Raw genomic sequence first — 15,389 nt, 5'->3', positions numbered from 1 at the left:
TAGCGTTGTCGCCTCACAGAAAGACGCTGTCCGGTTCGATTCTCAGCTAGAGCGTCTTCTGTGTGGAGACATTGTGAATGGGTGTACCTTCATTGAAGGCTGTGCATCAGGGCTGGTAACTCGGCACGTAAAAATCAACTACCAATCATTAGCGGACCGGAGTTCCACTGTGGCGACCCCTAACCGGGAAAGGCCGAAAGACACAACAACTGTACAGAACACAATGATGCAGAAGTACGGGAAACAAGATTTTTCAGTAGTTTAATTTGAATCTTGGAAACTACTTTACATAGGTTTTACCTGAAAATATTTTTCCTTCTATGTTTTTCCAACTGCAATGAAATTCAGCTCTAGAAGTACCGTTGCTATTGAGATTGTCAACCTTTGCAACAGGAATTGTTAGGGACACTATGTGTTCAGTACATTGTGTGATAGATTAAAATAATTTGGATTGTTTGGGGGTTGAACTGGATAGGTAAGTACTATTTGTCTACTGTCTTCCGCTTTAAGTAGTGCTGCTTTATAGCCTTTAAACTAGAAAATAATGCAGCTAACAGGAGATATGTCTAGTTATGCAAGTTTAGAATTACTAAAATGCAGGCTTTCAGAGATTAGAAGGACAGATGTAGGGTCAGTATTAGAATTTTGGGGGCCCACAGCAGATGTCAAGTTGGGGCCACCCTAGGCACTTCCTGTATAAGTATCACCCTGTCAATGCCACCCCCACTAAGCAACCTTTTAGTTTGTGCTGCAAACGTTTAGGAGTAGTACGCACAGGAAGACCTGTAGCTACAAGCTCTTACATTACAACAGTCCTATGTACCACACTATGTTGACCTGTCTAACAAAGGGACACTTACAGTCACTGGCATTTAGTTGCAACAATGATGCATTACAACAACTCTATGTACAGGTCTGGACTTAAGTGGAATGATGACTAGGCCTACCATTTCAACACCCCCCATAAACACCCTCCGGGTCCTCTCCTCTGATTCCCCGCTCCCTTTTGGGCTCCCCATACCAAGTACATTACTTTTTTTCTTTCTTTTCTCAAATTTTGCCTTACTCAGCCTTTTCAAGAAGCCATAACTTTTAATATGCTCTGAAGTGCATTTACGTTTTTTTTCCTTTCACACAACCTTTTCATCCAATAATGGCCTGAACAGAAATTATGATTAAGGAAAGAAATTCAGTGTTGCTGTTCAGCTTTAGTTTTCCTTTTATCCATTCAATATACCTTTCCTGACCAAGACAGCACAGTAATAACCATTATAGAAATAACTCAAGTAAGATAAAGCCCAAGAAGCCATAGGGATATAGATGCTCTTGGACTCATTTTAGAACATTTTCTCAGCATTTTACTGAAATGGTGGCCTGAACAAAAATCATAAAAAAGAAAAGCATTTCATTCTTTTTTTTCGAGGAAGACATAAGTTGTGCCGAAAGCTTAATGTTTGAAGCTGACAAAATAGTAGCTCACAATATTCTAATAAGCCAGCTGTGGGGTGTCTATATCAGATTATCGAACTCTTAAAAAGTTCGAACACATGGTTGAGACCATATGTTCGAACTCTTAAAAGTTTGAAAATCAAAAAAAAAAAAAAAAACTACCTGAAAGGTTCAGCAGGGGGGCAAGCCCCCCTGCACCCCTCATACCTTAAATATACCAACTCCAAGATCACACCACAGTGCAGACAATGGAATACTTCCATTTCCACACTGTATGGATATCTATGTTGAAATGTTCTAACTTTTAAAAGTTCGATCATATGGTGTTGACCATATAGGTTCATAGGTAGGTACTAGGCTATCTGCCCGAGGGCATTTATAGGCCTAGCCAGAGTGTGTCAGCTTTCGCCACCCCATTGATTAATTAACTGAGCCTCTGTCAAGAAGAGCCTATGAAGTGATCCCAGGGGTGTATTTTCTGTTACCCATCCACTCGTCAAGGTTTCTCTTGAAGAGTGTTAGTGAGGAGCTCTCCCTAATGTAGTTAGGAATTTTGTTCCAAAGCATGAGGAGTCTCTGTGACAGCAATCTATCCCTCCAGCATGTTCTATTTATTGTTGTGGCAAGGTTTAGCTCACTAGAGTGAGTGGCTCGCAGTGACTTGGATTTCTTTAGGTGGAGCATGTCCATCAATTCTGAGGTGGACATGGCTTTGCAAGTCAGGCAGAGATCACCTCTCAGTAAGCAATATGCCACTGAGTACAGCCAGAGTTTTTCCATTCAGGCTGCATAGGACATAGGTTTGAGGCCAGTAATCCTCTTGGTGAGGTACTTTTGTGGTCTTTACAGCTGTTGGAAGTGTCTTGAGAGGTACATCCCAAATGGGGCATTGTACTCTATGATGGGTCTGATGAGTGACGAGTAGAGGGGTACTATAACCTCTTTATTTCTAGATGTGAACCCTTTAGTAATGAGATAGGCTACATAGAAGGATTTCCTAACTACTTTGGCAATATGATTGTCAATTGCCAAAGGAGAGATTACTATCTACCTGGGTCCCCAGATCTCTTATTACCTCTTCTGTATTAATGGGGCTGCCACCTATGTGGTAATTCATGGGTGTTTTATTTTTCCCAAATGGGATGACTATGCATTTTTTGGCATTTAGCTTGAGACCATGACTTTGACACCAGGTGTCCGTCCCAGTAAGGCCTTTTTGGAGAATGTCCATGTCAGCCGGAGTGTCAATTATGGCTCCCAGTTTGCAGTCATCGACAAACTTGGTTAGTCATAGTCCTCCTGTGTTTTCCTGTATTTCTGAGAAGTATATGCTGAACAGTAGGGATCCCAGGACCAAGCCTTGTGGGACACCACTCGTGACTGGTTTAGAGTCGGACCTGGAGCCCACTATTCTTACCGTGTGAGTTCTGTCTGTAAGCCAGTTGGCAACCCATCTCGTAATGTAGGGGTTTATGTTCAGGCTGGTGATTTTTTCTATAATTCCCGAGTGGGGAATGGTGTCAAAAGCCTTGGTGAGGTCAAGTTAGGCTGTGTGAACCACCTTCCCCTCATCTATGGCCTTGATGAATGTCTTGAAGAAGTCAACCAGGTTTAGTAGGCATGATCTGCCCTTAACAAAGCCGAACTGGGTCGGCTCAAGTGTTTGGAGGTTCCCAATGTCTTTGTTAATGACTTCCATGATGATGCACTCCATAGCCTTGCAGACCAGGCTAGTCAGGCTTATGGGGCGATAGTTACCAGGGTCAGTTGTGGCCCTTCCTTTGTGGAGCGGAATAACCGTTGCTGTACGCCATTCTATGGGCACATAGCCTGTGGAGAGGCTGAGGTTGAAAAGTGTGTTTAGGTGGGGGGTTAGTTCTTTCTGTAGTTTGTGCAAGATGCAGCCTGGGACACCATCTGGCCCTATTGACGCTGTGCTTTTGGCTTTTGAAAGGGCTGTTTTCACCTGTGCATCTGTGATTTCTAGGACACTACACTTTTCTGGTATTGTTATGGGCTCTTTTGGGGTTGAGAGGAGGGTGAAGTTTGCACTGACTATCTGCCAGGATGTTGGCAATATCAGTAGGTTCAGTATATTTTGTGCTATTTTGCACTAGCTCAGAGCATATCTGCGAGTTGCCATTTTGATTCTTAACATAGCTAAAGAAGGCTTTGTGGTTATCTTTCGAATCCTTGGCTATTTTTCTTTCGAAGTTAGCCTTGGATAATTTTATGAGGGACCTTAGTTTCTTACTGATACTGATCAGGGATGTCTTTCCTTCTTGGGATTTGCTTTTTTTCTGAACTAGTTTCTTCCTCCTACTGTATAGCCTGTTTATGGCAGGGGTCCACTAGATTGGTTTCCTTCTGTTAGTGGAGTGAGTCTTGGTTTTGCTAGGGATGGCATGATCCATGCATCCTTGTAGGTGCTCATAGAGTGCATTTGTAAAGGTTCCTGCATCTTGGATACTGTTATCCTTTAGCGTGGGGGCTGTGAAACTTACCACCTCTGTCTTAAGTAAGGTGAAGTTTGCTATAGAAAAGGTTTTCACTGTGGTTTCCTTGGTTGGAGGTGGTGGTGGTGTGGTGTGGACATCCAGAGTGATTAGTTTATGGTCTGATCTAACCAGTGATGGGTTGACCTCTAGTGCGGAACACCTGTCACCCATATTGATGATGACCAGGTCCAATATGTTTTCACCTCTGGTAGGGGAGTTTACCAGCTGATCCAGGACATTTGAGTTGATAAATTCCAGGAAGTGCTGGACCTGGGAGTTTGTACTTGAGTAGTTTTCCCAGTTAACGGTAGGGTAATTGAAATCTCCCAATATCAGGGTGTTCGGTAGAACCTTCATGTTTTCCAGTGTCTCCAGAAAGGTGGAGTGGTGGTACTGGGTCATGGAGGGTGATCTGCAGCAGGCCACAATTTGCATTGCAGATTTGCCTGATGTTAGTTGCACATGGATGATCTCAGAAGTATCATGCTGTGCCACTAACCTGGAGGTGTAGGTATCCTTCATGAATATGGATACACCCCCTCCTTTTGTGTTTCGGTCCATGTTCTGTGGCCGAAATATGTGGTATGAGTTGTAGCTCGGTAGTGCTGGGGTGCTCTGTTTACCCTTGAACCAGGTTTCAGTTACTGCACAGATGTCGACATTCTCCATACTGGGGAGTGCTTTGAGCACGTGCATTTTGAGATTTAAACTCCTGGCATTGAGTAGCATAACCCTCATTTTTTTATTTGTACTGTTTATGGAGGTGGGTTTGACTTGTGAGCCTTGCCTAAAAATGGCACTATGGGGGCAGCAAGAGCCTTGGCCAGTATCTGAAAGCCTAGGGGTGACAGGTGCAAGCTGTCTCTTACGAAGCAATGAGGCCTGTCGAGCATGTTGCCCCAGGCTGACAGACACTGGATCTCCTTTGAATGACACCAGAAGCTTAGCCAGTTGTTGAAATTGATAATTTTTTCTTTATACTGCGGTATCATTCTTGGTGAGGATAGGATGTTACTCAGGGTCAGGGTCATACCCGCCTGGGCTACATGATCAGAGAGCTCTTCCATGTCTCTTTTCATGTAGTCCAGGGAGGTACATCTCAGGTCATTCACACCAACATAAACAATGATAGAGTCATATTTGTACTTGTTCTGGAATGACCTGAGTGCTTGTGTTATGTGGTGGATTCTGGCTCCCAACAGACAGCTAACAGTAACCTTCTCCAGCCTAATGAGTAGGACGTCAGTATGCCTGGCTATAGAGTCGCCTATTACTAGTGTGTTAGGTATGTTATTTCACCTTAAGAGCTGAGATTGTGCGACACACTGATTTTGTCTTTCATGTCTTGCCTGGTTTGTGACGGGAGGTGCAGGTTTTTTGGGTGTCTGCTTTGGAGGTCTCTGATGCTTTTGCAGGTTTTTATTTAGAGCCTCTAAGTATGATTTTGTGTATTTATGTGTATTTTTTGCCAGTGCTGGCTTAGTATGTCTATGTGAGGCTGGAGGTGTGGTGCAAGTGTTAACCTTCTCCTCACGAATGCCTGTTCCAGTCTTGGGTGGAGAGAGCTTAGCCTCCAGTTTAGCTATATAATTGCATCTCTCGCATATGTTAATGTTTTGTGGTAGGAGGAGAGGGTTGTCTGTGTACATGAGGCAGTTGTAACATTGCCTCAGGAAACCCAGGTTCACCAGCTGGACTGGAGAGTATACCTGAAATTGCCCTTTGGTCATGCTTAAATAGTAGGGTGAGCTGCTTAGTTGGTGAGGGTGAATAATGAACCTTGCCCTGCTGGGCAATCAAGTGTTGAGGTATATTAGTGCTTGCTATTAAGTCTGAGCAAGTGCTGGACTGTAGAATGCTTTTTAAGTGCTTAGGTTGAGAGTTAGACTACATTCAAGGATAAAACTGAACAGGAGACTGGGTGCAGCTGGGAATAATTTAGCCCTAGCTAACCAGTGCTGCCCGGATGTGCAAAACCATGCAAACACAGTTTTTACAGCAGGGAAATGAAAGAGGTAGAAATTAGCTCAAAATGGCCTATAAACTACTAACTTCTTGGCTGGAACCACTCCTCCAGGGACAGATGGCTGCTCAAAGCTCCCTCTCTCACAGGTGAACAGAGAAACCCCTTCTATCCAAGTAAGGTATGGGCAACTCAGAAACTTGTAACACAGCCCTGAATTCAGCACTAGCCTGAAAATGGACTATACTAGCTTAGAAACATGGGAAACAAGGAATTTTTTTTTTAAAAGATAAGGCAAAAACAGCAAAAAAAACACTTAAAACAGCTTTAGATGACTACAAGCAATCAGAAAAGACTTTTAAACAAATTACCCAATTAACCAGTAAAAAAATCTCAAAACTGAGCCCTGTTCCTGTAGTTTTCAATCAGATAAGTTCTAACTGCACACTCCTGCCACTGGGGTACAGGGGAACCTTCTCCAAAAAAGAAGGCCTGGATTAGTACTCAAGTTATACAAAGCTAGATTCAGCAGGCCTGGATCTAGTCTATGCTACAACAAACAAGGCGCACCAATTTCAGTAAGAACAGTTCAAATATGCAGGCACTATAAGCCCTTAACCAGAAATTCCCAACTCAGAAGGGCAGAGTCCAGCCTCTCCTCCCACAAGCGTGCAGACCACAAACCTTCTTAATGTAAAATAACTGGCCTGAAGCCCACGTGCTTAAACCAAAAATAATACACTTTTAGACTAACATACACTGAGCCCTCAATCAGCATCTCCCAACTCAGAAGGATGTAAGCTACCGGTCCTGCCACAACAGTGCAGACCACAAACCTTCTTAATGTAAAACAACTGGTCTGAAGCCCAAGTGCTTAAACCAAAAGGCTTAGAATGATAGTTACACCAAGAAGTAATAAATACAATGGAGTACTTTTAAGATGACAAAAAAGCAAAATAAAGTAATAGTAGGAAGAAACACAAATACAGTGAAAGCAGATGAATAAAATGTATTTTCTTTGAGTGAGCAAATGTGATGGACCCAGGAGGAGTATCCAAATGCAAATTTACAAGAGGGGTGGGCAATTTCAAAGCCACTAACTGAAAAAACAGAGCCACAACTTCCAGCTAGATCGTATTCAATGCAACACAAATAAATCAGTTTAAATGCTGTATTATTTGAAAAAAGTGCAGATAAAGATTTACTTAAATTCACTTTTACGTCCAATTGATTGCAGGTAGGTCTTAGCCGGCCAAAGCTCAGAGTTTAAGCAGAAAATAATCCAAAATGAACCACTTATATAAGGCAGAAACCGAATATCAATGAAATGAAACTTCCCCCACTTATCACTGGCTATGCAGGAATTCTAACCAGCACTAAATTCTAACAAGCATTAATTGAAAAAACAGAGCCACAACTTTCAGCTAGATAGTATTCAATGCAACACAAATAAAACAATTTAAATGCTGTATTATTTGAAAAAGTACAGATAAAGATTTACTTAAATTTACTTATACTTCCAATTGATTGCAGGTAGGTCTTAACTGGCCAAATCTCAGAGTTTAAGCTGTATGACGTTCGAACTTTTAAAAGTTCGACAACGTAATATAGACCCAGTTGTGGGAATACGTAGGTCCTATCTGGGACTACTGCCTGCCTTCCATATGACGTTCGAACTTTTAAAAGTTCGACAACGTAATATAGACCCAGTTGTGGGAATACGTAGGTCCTATCTGGGACTACTGCCTGCCTTCCCAAAACTCCAAAAAGCATTCACTACCTGTGCATCCCTCTGATGTTAGACTGGGATGAAATCAGAGGTTTAAATTGCCTCAGTCATATATTTCAAGTGACTGCTGATACATATACATAGCATGCTTCCTTACCCCAACCTTCAGACAGCCATTTGTATATGTGCCTGATGTGTGATTGAGAGAATGATTTCAGTAATATATTCTAATTTATTGCTGATAGACAGTACACCACCCCTACACAGGCTAGTAACCTTCTTTATACACGTCTGAAGTCAGTGAGAAAAGTAAATAAAAAATGACCACACATTCCTTGGCTCAAACACAAACTATAATGACTTCAAGTGCACACCTCTAAGGTTTGACTATGATGAAAATGAAAGTTGTAATAACCAGACAGTCCTCAGGACCCCATAACCTACACCAGCTTTCTGTACAGACACATTTGAGCAGGGCTGGTTTTAGAATGGGTGTGGTTGAAAACAGAGGCTATTATCAGCTTTATCCTAAAAGGGTCATATCTCAGCACTGTTCAGGTTAAATGTCTCAATCAGAAAACTGATACATTTTTTTCTCCTCATTTTTCTCCAAGCAGCAGCAGCTTTTCTAAGGGCCCCACAAAGTCAAAGATGATTAAGGGAGCCACCAGTATCCATTTATACAGTCTGGTGAGTGGGGGACACCAGACTCCAAGAAAATCTAAGTGTCTGAATGCTGTGATATATTTTATGTTTTACTTTTAAAATAGAATTACTTATTAGGTACATTTTTAATGATGCCCAGAAGAATAATATCTGTGTCCTGGCATTATTGGATATGTGTGTGTGTGTATAGATAAAAATCAGTGATATTTTTACAGACACACAGACGCATAAAGCCATAGCAGTACTAGTAGTGTACTTATTTCAGCAAACACCAATACATTGTGCAACACTGGTACTGCCACACCAGATCAGTCACTGCTGTTTAGCAGTCATCAAACAGCAGCAGGGGTAAGTCACTTATTTATCTCATTGAAGGGTAATGGACAGCTGTCACTGTTCCTGATTTCACAGACCTTCCCTGATTTTGTTCATACTTTTGCTTTCTCTTTCATAAAAAGTTTGATTTGCTGGTAAATCATTCAGGATTACAAACAGTCAATCTATCCAGACATCTGAGTTTTATACTTATTGTCCAAAAATACATGTTAATGCAAAAGGTGTTATTCTATTAACTTTTTAAATGAATTAGAGTAATATTTAAAATGCAGTCCTGATTCTGAACATTTATTCTATTATTTTCGGGATTGCACTGAATTCTAAAGCAAAGAAATTGAGAATTATAGTGTCTGGTGTTCTGTTAGTATTTATAGAACTTCCTGAAAGAGAAAATCATCCCTGATTATCAGAAGTATCAGTTCTTCTTAAAATCCAAAATTTGCACTGTGATAAGTCACTCTGGGCTGCTGATCTCTACAGTACTTACCTTGCTTATGTTCATTATCAGCTTCATCCTAACAAGGTCATATCATAACCTGTTCAGGTTAAAGAGCATAATTAGGAAATTAATATTTTTTCCTCATTTTCCCCCAGCCAGCAGCAGCTTTTGTGGGGCCCCCACACAGTCAAAGATGATTAAGAGGGCCCCCTGCAGACACTCTTATTAGGACCTAAAGCTGGCTATGTAGTTAGTTTTAGTGGAAAAAATGCCCAACAGCAGGGTTTAACTAAGCCAGGGGCACTATGTCAGTGGTAAAATATTTAATAGGATTCTGATGCCTGTTACTTCACAAAATACCATTGCTACAACCATAAATATCTTTGAATTTTAAAGGAGCTATAAATAAAAGTTATTACCCATGTGGTTTATTAAGCATACAAGATTGCTGTACTAGCTTTTGTTGGTTTGACAGACATGTTACAAAATATCAGCATAAGATGACTTGCTATGGGCCCCCAGGGAACAGCGGGGACCCCAGCAACCGCAGGGTTTGCTGGTGCCTAAAGCCAGCTATGGATAGACAGAAAATAAAGCCGCTAACAAGAGATATGTATTGGTATGCAAATTTAGGATTGTAAGTTTGGGATTACTGAGATGGAGGTTTTCAGATTTTAGAAGGACAGGTAGAATGCCTTTATCAGTTAGTTCCCACTCTGTGCTACACAACATATAGTCTGTAAATGTGACATTTAAGCACTTTAGAATAGGCAACTTGAATTTTAACAGATATGAAAAAAAAACACTAGGCAATGGCCCAACTCTTTTCACAAACAGAACTGTCTCATGCTGATATAATTAACAATTGACAAAGACTAGCCAGTAACCATGCCTTTCATAAAACATAAAATCAGGTAGTACAACCAAACTCTACATCAAAAGCCAGTAGAACTATGCTTAGATATAGATATAGATAATAGAGATTAGCAGCAGAGAAAAAAAGCACTTAACCGGATGGCAGCACACTAGAAACTTACTTGCTGTAACTGTGCAGTTCATAAAGCTAAAGGCTGAGTGCCATCAATGAATCAGAGCAAAATGCCAGTAGAAACTTGATAATGCGTATGCTAGACATTAGCATCAGAAAGGCAACATCACATAGCCAGATTTGAACACAGTAGAAACTTATTTGGGATTGTTTCTAGTACAAGGTCGACCCAAAATGAAATAATAGACAGGTTCTCTTAAGAAATTAAAAAAATTCAATGTATCTTACTACAGAGTTAAGCAGTTGGAGGGAGTTATTTCACTTGAGTCATGGATAGAAAAGCAATTTTTAATTTGGAGCCACATAGGCTATAGTAGCTGGAGCACTACTGAGATGAGAGGAGGGCCAATCAGGTACTTCCGGTGGAATGCAGTAACTCCCCCCCAGATAGTTTTCCACCAAAAACAATCAGTGAGTTAGAATATTTATTATTATACCATGACCCCTCCAAAACGTGCATGCTGATTGGCCAGCGTGCCCGTTGTAAATCGAGTTATACTAATGGAAAAAGGTCCGGTTGCCCGGACTTTTTTCTATTAGTATAACTCGGTTTTTCAAAACACTGTCTCGCTATGTTAAATGGGTTTAACATAGCGAGACAGCTTTAAAATAAGCAACGGAGATCCGTTGCTTATTTTAAAGTTGTCTCGCCATGTTAAACCCATTTAACATAGCGAGACAGTGTTCTAAAAGCAACGGAGAAAGCAAGATCTCCGTTGCTTTTTAGTGTTCGCTATGTTAAATGAGTTTAACATAGTGAGACAGTTTTAAAATAAGCAACGGACATCTCCGTTGCTTATTTTAACTGTCTCGCCATGTTAAACTCATTTAACATAGCGAACTAAAAAGCAACGGAGATCTTGCTTTCTCCGTTTTTGCTCAACTCTGATGTACCGCGCAGGCGCCGCAGTACATCAGAACTGCCGCGATGCCAGACATCTGCGGAAGGGCAGTAAACAGGCATTATACTATGCCATTATTTAAGAAAAGTAATAGTTTCTTTTCTTAAATAATGTCATGATATAGCAATACCACGCCTGGTGGGTAATGCTAAATTACCCATGGTTGGCTTTGTTTGGTCCCTCGGGCTTCGCCCTCGGGACCAAACCACGCCAACCGTGGGTAAATTTAGCATTACCCACACCCAGGCGTGGGTTATTGCTATAATACAACAACAAAGTATTTGAACTCTTAACTATGACAGGTGAGTCACACCACATCATGTTATTGTTATGTGCTTTATTTGCTTTTTCCAGAGAAATTTTACACTGCTAGAGTAAAATATGCTAAAGTGTTAATTTAGCTTAAGTAGTATAAAGCCTGTGGGTGGGGGTATCCTTCCAGCAGATTCTACACTACAGTACAGAACACACTGATGCAGAAATGAGAAAAAACAAGTTATTTCAGCAGTTTAGTTTGATTCCTGGAACCTGCCTTGCATAGGTTTTAACTGAAGGTATTTCTCCTTTTGTGGTTTTGTAACTATAGCAAAATTCAGCTGGAAAAGTTCCCTTAGCAGTGTGATTTCTTAACTTTTGCATCAGGAATACTCAGGGATACTGTGTGCCAAGTACAATAGGTTTTAACTGAATATATTTCTTTTTTTTCAATAATAAATCTTTATTCTTTTCCAGTTGTTAATACAATACTACAACATATGTACATTATATACATGAATGCTTTCAACAGTTACATAAGATCATTATACATTAAGATAAAATTCTAAAAGGGTATTAAAAAAAATCTAGTATCAATATAAGGCTTATCTATACTAACCTCCATATTAAGTATGTACTTCCCGGGGAAAAGTGGATTAGACATTAAGCTAACACAATGTTAAAGATTTGCTCCCATATTTTTGTATTATTTATATTTTTCTTATGATCTTTAATTAGTAATTTATGTGCTAAAATAAACTGAAGATATTTCTTATTCTGTGCTTTTGCAACTGCAGCGAAATTCAGCTAAAGAAGCTCCCTTACTGTAGAGTGAAGCTACTGAAGGGAGTTGATTTCACTTGGGTCATGGGAAGCAAAGTATAAAAGATCTGTTGTTGAGGAATGTTGTCTGTATATGCCTGTTTGCCTGCTGGCTTGCACTCCAAAGTCAAAAAATGTCTTCAGCTTTTTTTTCTTATTTAGCAAAATTTACCAGAAAGAGTAAATGTAGATTTGTAATACCGATACAACAGTTTGTCACAGCAGCTTAGCACAGAATAGTAAAGAACAACAACCAGTTGGAGACAACAACACAAAACGTCAAACACTGGAATAAGTAATCATAAATAATAGCATATACAAGTGGGGCTGACACATGAGATAACATAGAAGAACATAGAAGAACTTGAATAACTCACCCCAAACTTTGCTGTAGGCATTTTAGGAATAAGCAGAGCAGGAGAATGAGCATTTGTACTACTGGCATGTAAATTATGATAACATTTCAAATGTACAATAAGTCTGATTCTAGTCATTTTATAAAGGTTTCCCAGTGGTTATGTATGGCAGTGAGATGAGCCATCCAGGCCTTTTCTACATAGCAGAGTGATGAAACAACAGGTAGAAGCACTACCAGAGGCTTGATTTGAAATTGTTTTATAAACTGCATGCACTCTTATTGAATCTCACATTTTATGCTTTAAATCTGCACAAAGATATTGAGTTGATTGCATACACTTATGTTTTTGCACCATCTTTTGAGGTCCAATGCCATCACATAAAATACCAAAATTTTACAAATCCTTAAAAGTTTACAGCAATACAAAAGTATACTTATTTGGTACGATCAAGAAATTGTAAATATTCTTAGCTTTAACCAGCCACCCAACCAACCTTCTTCATCACTGTCAGTGTGTGACATCTTATCAAAGAGACATGGATTACCATAAATCTTGATTAGGAGTCATTACGCTCTTTATGGCAATCTTAACAGGGTATAACATATTTATTTTGTTTAGTTATTTAGTTAGTCAGTCAGTTAGTTAATTTGAAATGACCGGCTGAGAAGTTACATTTTTAATGGAGTCCCAGAGACGTAACTAAAAATAAACCTTTACAGAGAAGATGAAGACAATAAACTATATCCAGAAATATAATACATGACTCTAAGTGTACAGGAATTGCAGGCTGTATAAATATATACATAAACCAGTCAGTGTTGTATTTAATTTTACTAAATTTATGTTCCAGTAATGCTGCTATAGTCTTATATCCTGATTATCATCTGCCTGCTTAAAGATGCATTCCAGTGACTTCTGTTGGTTTTATTTGCTACTATGGGTATATTTGCTACTGTTTTCTCTTGTTTTTATGTCTGCTACATTGTTGCAGCCCTCTCAACCCCAACTGATACATTAAGTACTGTTCTTCTGTTACGTTTTCTGTATTGGCTACAATTTTCCCCTGCCCCGCTGTGAATGCTAAAGTTTCTAGATTTGTAGTGTACCTTGGGTTATTAACCACACCTGAAGAAGTCCATCACAATACACATAATCCATCATATGCTGAGGTTCTATAAATTAACTTGCCTAAATTAAAAAGACCTCCAAAACTCAACACAGGCACAAGACACAGTAAGTAAGCCTACCTCCTGACATAGCATAAGGAGTCCAAAGTCACAGATGCTGAGCCTGTAAGGCAAGTATCTACTCGACCAAATATTCTTGTTGCATGTGACTCCCTTGTAAGACATAGATATGCACTTTTTACCTGGCTGAGAAAGGAAAGAGTGATCATTAGCTACTTGTCTGGTGCCATGATCCATGAGATCACACACACACACACACACACACACACACACACACACACACACACACACACACACACACAAGTCCTTGAATAACAAGTACCAGTATGACTCTGTCATACTGCACGTGAATGTCAATGACTTGACACTTACCTTGCTGGACTATATGAAAAGAGACATAATGGAGCTCTCAGACTGTGTCCCAGGCAGACACAGTCTTAGCATTGAGCAGAAGTCTACCCTCTGCAAGGGTGATGTCACAATATGAGAAAAAAATACTTGACTTTAATAATTTGTTTAGTTTTTGGTGTCATTAAAGGGGCTCTAATACTTGACAGCAGGGATGATATAAATGACAGAGTATGCTGCTTTGCCAGTGATGGCCTGTATCTGTCCCCTCTACAGTTTTGGCAATGACATTGTCTCCCAGCATAGTACCTATTTTAGTCAATGCCAACCTGATAAACCCACGAAGATAAAACAAGCAAATAAAAATATGAAGGTGTTACTGATCAATGCTAGGAGCCTAAACATGGAACAGCCCTTCTCTCCCTGAAGGATGTAGACATGTGTGTAGTTTCTGAGAAATGGTTTAAAATGGTGGAGAGCACTACTGCTGTTTGGGGCTATAACACCATCTACATATTTTTACCAGCTATTGTGCAGGAGAAAAAAAAAAGCTGGATGTGTGTCAGTCTTCATCCAGAAGAGACTCAAATCAAGGCTAGTAAAGCAACATGATGCACTAGAGCTTCTTCAACTTCATGTCTAAATAACCATCAGAAAGGTCCCCTGCCATATATTAGTTAGTTGCATGTCTCTATCTATGACCCAGGAAAAATATTACGCCTGTCTACAAGAACTGAAACCACGCAGTATTAAAAACCAATGTTATTTTCCTAGGTATTCTAAACTATCCAGCTATAAACTGGCAAGCCTACATCACCACTCATAAACAAGCACAGAAATTCCTAGAACAATTAGTTAGAGTACACGTTAGGAGGAGCAACATCTCAGATCTTGTCCCGCATACTAATATGGGGACATCTTAAACCATCCCTTGCATATCTTTGTCACTTGTTAGGTCTGATCATAAAGCAATCTCCTTTGAAAAAAAATGTAAACCATATGTACTTTTAGAAATTTCCCTAAGACAGACTACCTACTTTTAAATGATACATTGCCAAGCTTCAAATCCACACAAACCTAGTTAACACCACTGACTATGTGTAAACACTCACCTCCACTCTATACTAGCATGTAAACAGCTACAGAGATGTGGGCTGTAAGCTGTAGAAACAAATACATGGCAGCCGCCAGATACAAACACTATGGTTCACAATAAAAGGAAGAGAATGTTGACCAAAAGTAAGAAGAAGAAGAATTCCCAGAATAATAGAGCTCCCATAATTGAAATAAACAACTCAGGAGCTTAATAAAATCCACCTAAGCCAAGTCTGAGGCTAAAACAGCCACCCAAGTTGAAAATAGTCACAAGGCCTTATTTAGTTATGTTT

This window comes from Protopterus annectens, chromosome 14.part0 (genome assembly GCF_019279795.1).
Source record: "Protopterus annectens isolate FY-2018-M chromosome 14.part0, PAN1.0, whole genome shotgun sequence".
Classification (NCBI taxonomy): Eukaryota; Metazoa; Chordata; order Ceratodontiformes; family Protopteridae; genus Protopterus; species Protopterus annectens.
Note: the sequence above shows the minus strand (reverse complement) of the source record.